At 38.7% G+C, this 13,232-nt stretch overlaps 1 protein-coding gene across 10 annotated transcripts in view; it reads right to left on the bottom strand.

Annotated features, from left to right (window-relative positions):
* INPP4B (inositol polyphosphate-4-phosphatase type II B) overlaps positions 1–13,232 on the bottom strand; it is an 813,511-nt gene that overhangs the window by 186,702 nt on the left and 613,577 nt on the right. The gene's annotated exons all lie outside the window — the stretch shown is intronic.

Below are 13,232 nucleotides of genomic sequence, written 5' to 3' on the forward strand. Positions count from 1 at the left end.
ATACAAAAGTTAGCCAGGCATGGTGGCACGTGCCTGTAGTCCCAACTACTCAGGAGGCTGAGGCAGGAGAATCGCTTGAACTCAGGAGGTGGAGGTTGCAGTGAGCCAAGATTGTGCCACTGCACTCCAGCCTGGGTGACAGAGTAAGACTCCGTCTCAAAAAAAAAAAAAAAAAAAAAAAAAGCCCAGATAATAAATAAATGGTATTGTCACGTATGGTTTTATTGGCTTCAGTTTCTGCCAAAAGGACAATGTATGAAACTACTGTATGTGTATGCGTTGCTCCCTCTTTATCAAAAAGAAGAGCTAACCATGTCATTTAGGCTTCGATTATTAACTTTTATATAAATCTCTACCCTTTAGCCAAGTTAATTTAAATCATCAGAATGCCTTTTTAAAATTATAGTGATAAATGGTCCAATATGCTGCTTGGTTAGATCTCTTATTCATTTCTGTAACCTTTTACCAACAACATTTTCATGAGGCTAATTTAACCAGTAATAATGAAGCTTCTTTGCTATTTTGGCCATGAAACATGCTAAATACCAAGCTAATAAATTCACGAGCTGTAGAATCTTTAACATTCTGTTAAATGCAAGAATAATGGATGGTGTGCAAAAATGTGACTTGCTTTCAAATGGTTGTAGCTGTCTTTGTTTTGTTCCAATGGGATTGCAATTTAGAACTGCTGCAATTTTCATCTGAGGTCTTTATAATTTTTGTGAACATTCATCTCACACTCAACTTTTCCAAAGATTAGTATTCATGATGAAACACTCATGGGAGAAAAAGTAATTAATCAATAAATAATAGAGTAAAGAAAAAAAATCATGACCAAAAGAGAGACAAAGAGAAGGTAGAAGATTGGGGAGTTGAATTCTGTTTGCACTCAAATGGCAGGATGTACAAGTTCAGGAAAAAAGCAACAACCACTAAAGCAAACAAGTAATTCCAAAAGATTGATATATCCAAGTCTAGAAGAATCTGAGCAATTAGGTTGAATCTGAGATATACAGCAAGTATAATATATCAACTTAATATGCAAAGTTTCAGCTTTGCTTTCAGTATACAGTTATAATGAAAATATTAGCTAACAATTTTTATTTAATACTAATAGATGCACCATACAGTTACAATTTATATTATCTCTAAATTATTATCAGAAAGAATAAGTAAAAGGGGGATGACGAGGAAGGTAGAAGAGTGATAGTGAAGTCCCTGACCACATTCTGGGATACTGGGGGTGGTGTACATTTCCTTGCCTAAGATAAGTTTGGCAAAACGTAATCAGAAAAGTTTAGTATTCTGTGAGGAGTATCTTGATACAAGCTGTGAGGACTCCATAACTTTTGTTTAAAATTTATTGCACTCTTCCATTATGCCACAATTTATATAGAGAAGTATACTGATGAACCTGTTTGTTCTAAGAGATGACAGTAAAAAAGGTACGCATTCTGAAAAGGACAAACAACTAGCATACTGTCTCTCCGCATTGAGAAAAGTTCCAATATAGGGGAACTATATGATAAAAGTGTAATAAACCAGACAGAGTAATGAAAACATTGCAAAACAAAATGGGGCAGAGTAAGAGAGTCATTGCATTTTTTAAAAAGGAAAGAAATTAATAAGCACATTAATTTCATTAAAGTAAAGAAGAGGTACATTCATACATTAAAATAGATGAGGATAGAAGATAACTTGGTTCATGCAAATTGGTAAACTTTCCAATCAGGAAGGCTAGGGCTATTTATTCATAATGACATTTTCATTTGTCACTCAATGTTCAAAAAACTTCCTAGATTAAAACCTTTCCTTGGCATCTCAATTCAGATTCTCTAGGAGCACAGCCTGAGATCAAGCAATGCTAGGACAACCACAAGGAAGTAAAAAAATAAGTGATACAGGGAAGAGAAGAAAGCAGCCACAAGGTGATACATGACTGAGCTGGGGAGAACTTCACAAGAAAACATAGCTGGTTATTTGGTCATGTGAAACAAATCTAAAGAAGTCATCTGGAAACTTTGTACCTTGGAATAGTTAGTCAGAGGGACATTTATATGTCAGTTGCTTGCCATACTCTATGTTTCATCAATAAAGAGTCATCCTACAGGTCATTAAGTCCTCTGCCTTTATGATTTTATAATCTGCCCCTTTGTGTAGCCACTGGAGAAACAATACTCTAATGGAGATAGAACTTTCCTGGGTGTGTCCCTATATCACAGTTGCCAAAACTACTGTGAATCCTTCCATGGTGGTTGCTACTGGGGACACGCTAATGCCTGGTCTTCACCTTGAGAGAGGCTGATATAGTTAATGGTGTTAAGAGATAAGGTGACAGTGGTGGCAATACCTGAGGCTCACCATTGAGCAAGTGGTCAAAAATGTGAAGACATGTTAGGATTATAAGGATTTAATCCTTAGGATTAGGATTTAGCCAATGTAGAAAAGCACACAAACTGGGCCCAGGACAGACAACCCCGTGTACAACTCAGATGTACTTGTACCATCTGAGTTGATAACCCGATAGCATACAAAACAAGATCCGTCACATCTTTCCCAAGAGGAGAGTTTAAGTACAGTCCTTTAGAGTGATGGCAATGTGCGATTCCCCAGAGACTTAAAAGAGCAGTAATAAATCCAGCCACAATATCCAATCCTCCAACTAGTCCCTGAGGCCTTAATTGATATTCATCACCTATCTCCTTTACCACTAATCCCAGATTTTCCGCCATACTCTACCAGCATTTCAGCTGGTCTGAGTTGCTGCTGGGTGTTGCAGACCTAAATCCTGATGAATTAAGCCCTTAGTTTCTTGCTTCTATGGAGTCTTGCTTGCTGCAATTTCTCCTTCCCATCAGGGCATGGAGTACTTCTAAGTTTCAGACATATTTTTCCTTGCTCAGATTTTGTGGCAGTAGCCCTATCTCCTCATGGTGGTGAGTATGGATATCTCACACCATCTTTTTTGGTCTATTGTCATGAGGAACACACAGTAACCAGATCACAGATAGAACCAATCACAGCTTCCACTTAAGTGGGATTCTAATTTTGTCCCCTGACAGAACAGCACTGCTCCCCTGACTCCACCACAAGAACCAGGATTCTAACTGGCAAAGTATAAGGTTGTAGGGAAAGGTAGTGCAAATACCACAAGTGGATCACTGCTACTGATTATAGGAAGGGCCTACCCTTAGTCCCAGAACTGTTGAGTCCTGGGTATGATAAATATAGCATTCTACATCAGTGATTGGTTTGGCATATTTCCCAATCCTAGAAGGCAGTACCTCAATTCTAAGGTTTTTCCTCATGCTGGTGTTTTGGCTGAACTTTTCATGATTAATATTATTCCACTGTACCATCAGGCCTATGGCTGTTGTGTGCTGAAACACATTATGACTATAAGCTCACTGTTGTGCCTTCTTTGATACAGCAGCAAATGTCCCTTAGTAGAAGCAATATTATGTGGGGCACCATATCATTGGATTAGGCATTCTTAGGCTATCGGATGTGGATGCCAGTGAAGGCACTGTGAGAGGAAATGCAAACACATATCTAGACCATAATTCACCCACTTAGGACAAATTGCTGCCCACTCCAAAGTGGAGAGGATGCAACTTAATTTGCCTGCCACCCAACAGGTGTTGGGTCTCTATCGTACCCCGGAGGAATGGTACCATCTCAGTGGCTCATTGTCAGTCTGTTTCTGGCATTTAATAGTTAGAAGTGACAATAGCTATATTAGCTTTGGAAAGGGAGGCCATGTCCTGGGTCCATGCATATTCCCTGCCTCTGTCACTAAGATCTAGGTCCAACCACAATAGATCATTCTCTTCATGGGTCTATTGCACAAACCCCGGAGTAACTGAGAAAGGAGGCTGGCTAATATCCACTGGACACGTGACAATGTCCACCTGGTAGTAGAAAGCTTCCTCTGCAGTATTTTATGTCTGATAGGCGTGATTTTGATTATGCTCACTCCTACAACCCCATTCACATGTCTCTTGCTCATATTCCTTGTATTTTATTTTCTAGTCTTATTTCTTTCAGGCCCATCAGATTATTAGCTCTGCCAATGCTCAATATACATATGCACCTCAGGTTACCTCCTTCTCTACATGAAGCGAATACCAAGTAAACGGTTTGCTGATCTTCCCACTGGGTAAATTTCCTTCATTATTGACCATGAAGTCCACCCAACATGTCAGGCTGACCCATTTTTATACCAGTGCAAGTTCTTTCCTCCTCCGTGAGTGAGTCACAGGGAACTCCCGAGGGTGCGAGTTGAGAAAGAACCATCGGTGCAGTAGGACAGATGATAGAAGACTCTGGGACACCTCTTCATGATATATGGTCATACATTGTGGATCTGCTTGAGCCCAAATGCATGGAGCCAATGGATCCAATGTTCCAAATGTATCACTCCTATGTAACAATACATTATTTCTATGCCATACAGTGGGATAAATCAATACCAAGTTCTCAATGGGCAGCTCTAGTCACAGAGTCCCTTTGTGTCCCACCATCAAGGGTTCAGTCTCTACTAAAGCACAGCATTACAACAGGAGCTATTTTTCAAATGAGAAGTGGCTACCTGAGGCAGGAAGCACTAGTACATTCCAGAACTCTAAAGGTCTGTACTGACACTTTCCTATTTGCTTTTCCTAAAGATTCCACATAGCAGAGTTGTTTCTCACCACAGACACTTTCAGCCCCATTGGCTCTCCTTGGTAACCCCAGGATTTGTAATACAGTCTGGATCTTCTGGGATGTCCTTCTTGAATGGGCCCCACTTGTCACATTCTGCTGTTTAACTCAATGTTTTAACATACATTTATAAAGGGGTTGATTAGTGGCTGGTTAAGCACTAGACAAAAGGTCTTAATGATAGGTGAATCATAAATATAGTTCAAAGCACATCAATTCTTTTTTCTTTTTTGAGATGGAGTCTCGCTCTGCCGCCCAGGCTGAAGTACAGTGGTGTGATCTCAGCTCACTGCAACCTCCACCTGCCTGGTTCCAGTGATTCTCCTGCCTCAGCCTACCATGTAGCTGGGACTACAGGCACCTGCCATCACGCCTGCCTAATCTTCGTATTTTTAGTAGAGATGGGGTTTCACCGTGTTAGTCAGGCTGGACTGGAACTCCTGACCTCAGGTGATCCACCCGTCTCAGCCTCCCAAAGTGCTGGGATTACAGGCGTGAGCCACCGCGCCTGACCCAGCACATTAATTGTTTATTTGTATAGATGAAAAAAGACCTTTATTGTGTATGTACACATATGTGTTATATTACTTATTTTCCTCATTATTTGTCATCGTACCACAATATGTTAGAGGTGTGGCAACCAGATATGCCAGTTTACACGTGTTATTCCACTGTAATTATTAATACCTACTTTTATTCTCAAAAAATTTATACTAGATTGTCTAAGTTATAGGATATCAGAGTTCATATAAGATTCATAAACTCCCAGGATGCTACGGTTGGAAGGAAGCTCAGAGAATAACCTGAAACCTCGTGTTTCACAGATGGAGAAGCTAAGGTAAAAACTGCTTGTTTATCTCTGAGTCACTAGAATACCATAAAGCTTTTAGACTGTAATCCCCAAACCCACTGTTCCCTTACCTCATATTATTCTCCACTGCACAACAAATAAACACAAGACAAACAGCAACAAAAATAAAAACAAACAGCAAACAAACTGAGTGTACTTAATGAATGTAGGTTGTGAGTGGGATTTGGAACCTGGGCTGTTGATTTACAGAATTACATTTGTAAACTTTCATGTGCTTTAAAAACTAAACCTGAACAAAAGATAAATTATTATTTGGGATTTTTAACTCCTGGATATTTTAGTTTGAATGGCATGCCTACCAGTTACTACACGATAACTGAAATTTTCTAAAACATATTCAAGAGCATAATGGTGTCCAGCATTATAAGACCCAAAGATAACAGCACCCTGTGGTCCAGTCTCTGCATGTTGCTTCATTGCTATAAGAACCAACCTGCACTTTGGGAGGCCGAGGCGGGCAGATCACAAGGTCAGGAGATTGAGACCATCCTGGCTAACATGGTGAAACCTCGTCTCTTCTAAAAATACAAAAAATTAGCCAGGTGTGGTGGTGGGCGCCTGTAGTCCCAGCTACTCGGGAGGCTGAGGCAGGAGAATGGTGTGAGCCCAGGAGGCGGAGCTTGCAGTGAGCTGAGATTGTGCCACTGCACTCCAGCCTGGGCAACAGAGCAAGACTCCGTCTCAAAAAAAAAAAAAAAAAAAAGAAGGAATCTGACACTAATGTTGTAATTAAACAGTTGCATACCATTACAAAGCCTTTGGCATGGGTAGCAAAGGAGATTAGCTACATAAATGCTTTTTTAAATTCATATAAAATAGGTTTTAGAATACTCCTATCTGTAAACATTCTCATTTTACTCACAGTCACAACAGCTTCTACTTTCAAATGTTCTCTCTTTCAATCACTACTTTGCAACAACAAAATAATTCTTCCTGGAAAATCCACCCCCTTGCTAAACACATACAATCTCATGAATTCATTGCTTTACTCTCACTAGAGTTCTATCTCCAAAACAAATCTTCTAACCTGTCTCTAGCTTCTCCCAGTTCTCCAAGAGTCCAACAAGTTGATGCAAGAAGTTAGGGAGAAAAGACTGAATAATAAAATATTAATAAGCTTAGGCCTCTTACACATTAAACACTTTTTGGGACTTACTTCCGTCTGCTCCATTTCCCTTTCCTGACTACAAAAATAAAAGGTAAATTATACAAAACAAATCTCCAAAGAAGACATATAATTGCTAATGTCTATTCAGGAAACATCTAGTGCTCTATAGATCCTGGCATTCCAACAGCAAAGTATCACATTCTTGATACTTGATGAAATATTCATGCAGATCTCTGGAAATAACCTTATGAAGTACTTTTTGTCTATATGGATCGTTTTGTCTTACTGTGTTTAAATATTTCAAAAACACATGCTTTTTATTTTCAGTAAAATTGCAAGTTCCTGGAAGTCATTATATACTCCGAACCTTCCACAATGTAGAACACCCTACTAATTATATGACATGTTTAAAACACAAGCTATTTAAAAACATGAAGAGAAAATGAGATTAAAAACCAAAACAAAACAACTCTGTGAAGAATAAAGGGAAATAATTAAGTACAGAGTGAATCATAGAAGAACTGGGAGAAAAGTAACCAAATGTGCTTTAATATTGTTACATATAATGCATAAAATATTGGCAGGAATATTAAACAGATAAGTATTTTTTAAACTTTATTCCTTATACCCCTGGGGCTGTTGTAGGTAATAGGGACCCAGAAAGTGTTGGACAAATTAGGGCGAGTAAATGAATAGGCCTCAGGTTCCTTCCTTTACTGTACCCACCCAGTAGCTCCAATTATATCTCTTTAATTTATATTGGAATTCTGTGTACAATTCTGTTTGGAAAATAAACGTTACTGGGGCAAAAAAAAACAAAAAAAGAAGAAACAGAAGGCTTAAGATCACCAAAATAGAAAATTGTAGCTCTATTTAAAGCTTCTATTTAAAACATAGCATTAAAGCCCACTGATGATATATTCAAGGAGGGATTTCCAACATGGGGCAAATGTGCTTTGAGTCTGTGAGTGGCAGAGACTAGCTTTATTCATCTTTTTGTCCAACCGCAGTCTCCTACCCATGGGAAGTATCCGAGATGGGCTTGTTGACTGAATAAATGAAGTTTGCTTGCAGATTGTTGTTCTTATATTTTCCTAAAATTTAGGATAAAGTCAAAATATAGACTAATCCTAGAGTATAGTGCTAAGCTCTGCCAAGTTTCAATGCAGAAATGAGACATGGTTCGGTCTTCTACCCTTGCATGATGTAGGTCTGTAATCCTAGATTAAGCAAGTCTTCCTTAATGATAAAGATTTGAAAAATTTATCTTCATATGGCATTTCCTATTGTGATGGTTAATTGTACATATCAACTTGGTTGGGCCACAGGGTGCCCAGATATTTGGTCAACAGTATACTGAGTGTTTCCATGAGGAGATTTTTGAGGGAGATTAACATTTGAATCGGTAGCCTCAATAAGGCCCACTGCCCTCTCTAATTTGGGTGGGCCTAATTCAATCAGGTGGAGGCCTGAATAGAATAAGAGACTGACACTTCCCCCAAGTAAGAGAGGAATCTCCTGCCTGACTGCCTTAAAACTGAGACTTTGCTTTTTTCCTGCCTTTGGACTCAGACTGACACACTGGACTGGAACTACACCATTGGCTCTATTGGGTCTCCAGCTGGCCTACTCACCCTGCAAATCTTGGGACTTGTCAGCTTGCATAATGATGTGAGCCAATTCTTTCTAATAAATTGTGTGTGTGTGTGTGTGTATGTGTGTGTGTGTGTTCTATTCTGTTTCTCTTTGGAACCCTGACCCATACACTAACTATGCTGGGATTCCATCACACTGATTTCTCTCTGCTTAGTGCATAAGCAGCTGAGAGACAGGCCAGTTGGTGGTGGTGGGAGGGAGATGGAAGAAAATCATCTAGAATATAGTTTAGGCTCCTCCATGGGCTTTTATCCCTCCTACCACATTTTACAAATACTCTCCTGACTTGTTCAAAAGAAAAACAACTATAGTGATGTTCGACTTGTCTAAGGGACATGCACAAGAAATCTCTGTAGTTCTGAGGCCAACATTCTGTGTGCAAGCACCTATGATATTGGAAGTGAGAACCAAAATTGGTAAACTTTAAAAATCTGGGTATACAAATTCAATAATGTCAGAAATTATGGAAGGTAATTATTGTAATAATGAATATCTGAAAATAATAGATAATTCATTTACAGAAAAGTTGTAAGACAAAATAGCTTGATAAAAATGTATACACCAAAGGATATAGCCCAGTATGAGAGATATAAAAGTGTTATTTGAGACTGTTATAATTTAAGTAAATAGAAATATTTTTCCACAATGAGCTCTATAATGCCATTTTTAAAAATAAAAATAGCTGTAGAACTTAAATAAAGCCTTCTGGTAGTTATTACACAGTAAAACTACACATGGTATGCATGGGTAGAAAGTTTAACAGCCAAGATGCTTTCATTCATTAAACAAAATTAGACCTTAAATCAAACTTAAAAGAAGTCATAAAAAATTTATTCACTAGGACAAAAATTAAATACTAAATAGTCAGTGAAGAATAGACTACATAAATGACTGGTAGGTGGCTTCAATTTCATTAAGTGGTTGGGTGACACCATAAAACTGAGCAAAGTTCAACTGGATGTCAGGTTTCACAGTATATTCAGCCTACAATTCAAAATGTCTGTGCTTTAACCCATACATGGATAAAAATTGCATCCATAAATCACGGGCCTAGTTTTTAAAATACATTCTTATAAATGACAATGTGGTTGATGTTGCAAGCCATGAGCCACTATTTCAGGGAAAAACAACTGAATATTCCAAGTGGTCCTTCACTTCGATTTTCACTTTAAGTTAAAATAACTGCTTATTGTACTATATACACAATAAAGCCTCAAGTTATATACAAAGACTGACAGTTGGAACACAGTTATTACAGAATTTAGTTGCAATCACAAAATCTGTTTGTATCTGATAAACAGCCAGATTCTATAATTTAATTTTAGGTCACTGCATTAGAAAAAAATGAAGAACAATAAGTATGTCTTTTTCCAGACTAAGAATCTATTTGCTCTTTTTGATAACGTTAAATTGGTATTTATTTACTTCTAAATAACATCAGTTTACCCTTCATAGTTTGCTTTAAAGTTATTAAACATGGCCAGCATTTATTTTTTAGTATTTTAAAGCTTAGTGCTCCACTTATTGTCTAAAGCAGTGGTAGTTGCATTGTGTGAAGGTTTCTCACAAATCCACATATGTTCATTACATGCCTTTTCATTCTAAGTAGCCGTGGAAATTATGAAATGTACTTAAAAGCTGTTTAAACAAGACAGAGTGCTAATATTCTCATCACATTTTAATAATTTGTGCCCACAATTTCAGAAATAGAGAACATTTCTGGATACCACCCCTTTAAATTCCTCTAACCCTGGACTTGGACGGAGGATGTTGTCCAGTTTCGTAGGTAGAAGGAATTCACCAGGCTCTATTGGATATTCTATGTCAAATTTGTTTGGTTAGTGGACACCATAAGATTTTCCAGGTGTTATCCCTTTTGATAATCAAGGTTACTTTTGCATAGAAAAGATCCCTTCGTTTGATTTCATACCAATCCTCTGAGATCATTGCCCCACAGCTGCACCAAACAAAATAAAAAATTCAATCGTACTAGGTATATTTCAAATGTTCAGTAGCCACATGACTATCCTATAGGATGGTACAGTACAGAGCATTTCTATCATCACAGAATGTTCTTTTGGACAATATCACTCTACACAAATGACTGAGAAGTACAGTGACTTGGTTGATGCCACATTGCCAGTAAATGGTAGATTCAGGACATGTACTCACTTCCTAGGAATTCAAATCCTGTTATCTTTTTTATTTAAATTCTTGGGGGAGTACAGTTTCTCCTATGAAAGTGTCTCTGAATAGAAGGACAAGATTAGAGGCTCCCACCTGAGGGACTCATCTGAATGTAACTTTCATATGGCTCAACAGAGCCGGTTCAAATATTTTCTTTGAATATACATTGGACAGACAGTCTTGGCTATAGCGACTGCTGGAAAGCCAACCAACATAACAAAATTTTTATTTTACTTTTTAGTTATTTAACAATTACTTATATAGTGCTTATTCTGTGTCTGCTACTATTCTGAACACTTCACAAATATTCACTCATTTGCCATTCATAACAATTCATTGAAATAGGCACAATTATTATCATTCTCATTTTAGAAATGAGAAGTTAACCAGAGAAGTTAAGCAATTCACTCCTGGTCACCTACCTAGTGAGTGGCAGAGATGACATTAAGTCCAGGCAGTTTAGCTTTGGAGCCTGTTTTAGTTTGCTAAGACTGCCATAAGAAAATATCATGGACTTCGCAGCTTAAACAACAGAAACTTATTTTCACAGAGTTCTAGGGGCTACAAGTCCAAGTTCAAGGTGTTAGCAGGTTTGGTTTCTTCTACAACCCCTCTAGTTGGCTTGCCCATGACAGCCTCTTCACTATATTCACACTATGTCTTTCCTCTGAGTACAAATACTCCCTGGTGTTTCCGTGTGTACCCTCATTTCCTCCTATATGAACATCAGTCAGATTGGATTAGGGCCCACCCTAATGGCCTCTCTTTAAGCTAATCACCTCTTTAAAGACCCTGTCTCCAATATAGTCACATTCTGTAGTACTGGGGCTAGAGCTTCAGCGTGGGAATTTGGCAGGGGCAAGGCACGATTCAGCCCAAAACAGAGCTCATGCTTTAAACTGCTGTGCTGTGTGGACTCTCTATTAGAAATATAACACCATCTGGCCAGGCACGGTGGTTCACGCCTGTAATCCCAGAACTTTGGGAGGCCGAGGCGAGTGGATCACGAGGTCAGGAGATCGAGACCATCCTGGCTAACATGGTGAAACCCTGTCTCTACTAAAAAATACAAAAAATTAGCCAGGCTTGGTGGCAGGCACCTGTAGTCCCAGCTATTCGGGAGACTGAGGCAGGAGAATGGTGTGAACCCGGGAGTAGTGAGCCAAGACTGCACCACTGCACTCCAGCCTGGGTGACAGAGCAAGACTCCTTCTCAAAAAAAAAAAAAAAAAAAGAAATATAACACAATCCCTCTCCCACTAGAAACCTTAGCAGAGAACATCTATCTTGACATTACCAATCTGAGGAAAACACAAAACAAAACAAACACCAAATTTCTATCTTTCCCACAAGGATTGAGTAGATAGTATGATGCCAGCCTTTTTCTTTTTCACATTAAATTCCAATGGGCCATAAGAAAGGAGGTTTTTTTGATGTTATTATAGCTCTTTTTAAATAAATTACAGATGCTGCAGCTATTTACCCTAGATCAGTCTTGACCAGTAGAAGTCTTCTTGATGTTGGAAATGTTCTATATCTGTGCTACCTAGTATGATAGGTACTAGCCACATGTAGCTGTTCGGTACTTAAGATGTAAGCAGGTGACTGAGAAACTAAATGTTTAATTGTATTTAATTTTTAAAAATTAAAATAAGTTTAAATAGCCACATGTGGCAAATGACTACGGTATGGGATAGTTCAGTTATAGATGATTCAACTAAGAGTCAATGAGGTCCTTTCCTTCTTAACCTGGTGCTTATCCACTATTTCTTTTCTTGTTTTTATTTTTGTTTTTTTGAGATGGAGCCTCACTCTGTCACCCAGGCTGGAGTACAATGGCACGATCTTGCCTCACTGCAACCTCTGCCTCCTGGGCTCAAGCCATTCTCCTGGCTCAGCCTCCCAAGTAGCCAGGATTACAGGTGGGTGCCACCACACCCAGCTAATTTTTATAGTTTTAGTAGAGACAGGGTTTCACCATGTTAGCCAAGCTGGTCTTGAACTCCTGGCCTCAGGTAATTCACCTGCCTAGGCCTCCCAAAGTGCTGGGATTATAGGCATGAGCCACCATGCCCAGCCCTTACCCACTATTTCTTACACCAATGAATTATACTTATCTATTCAGTTATGCAGGCCAGAATGCTTGAGTCATCCTTGACATTTACCTTCTAAATGTAATCCATCACCAAGTTCTGTTGATTTAGTTCCTTACAAAAGCTGAAATTTATGTACATGACTACCCTGGTCTAAGCCACCATCGTCAAAAAGCCTAGGCACCCATAGTATCTCCTAACTTGATTTTCCCTGTACACTTCTCTCCCATTTTCTAAATGTAATCATGTTGCCCTGTGCTAACAATTTCAATTGTTCTTAGGGAAAATATATTATTGAGTGCTTATTATATGTTAGGTATTGTGCTAAATTCCAAGAATAATACAAATAACAAAATTGAGGAATTATTTTTATGTTGCTCAGCAGCTCCTAACTAATCTGAAGCCTGAGTATTATTCCGAAATCAGTGTCTCAGCTCCAAACACACCAGCTTTCTGGACGGACGGCATGCCCTGTCTGCTCTTCCGTCCATTGAGAATTCGTGGAATAGTATAGTCAGCATATCTATGAAGTGTGCTAGGTTTGTAAGCCAGAGGAGACTAAAATAAATCACAGACTCAGATTTGTATCTGAGACAGAACCAACTTTCAGCTG

The sequence above is a fragment of the Pan paniscus genome, chromosome 3 (genome assembly GCF_029289425.2).
Source record: "Pan paniscus chromosome 3, NHGRI_mPanPan1-v2.0_pri, whole genome shotgun sequence".
Taxonomy (NCBI): Eukaryota; Metazoa; Chordata; class Mammalia; order Primates; family Hominidae; genus Pan; species Pan paniscus.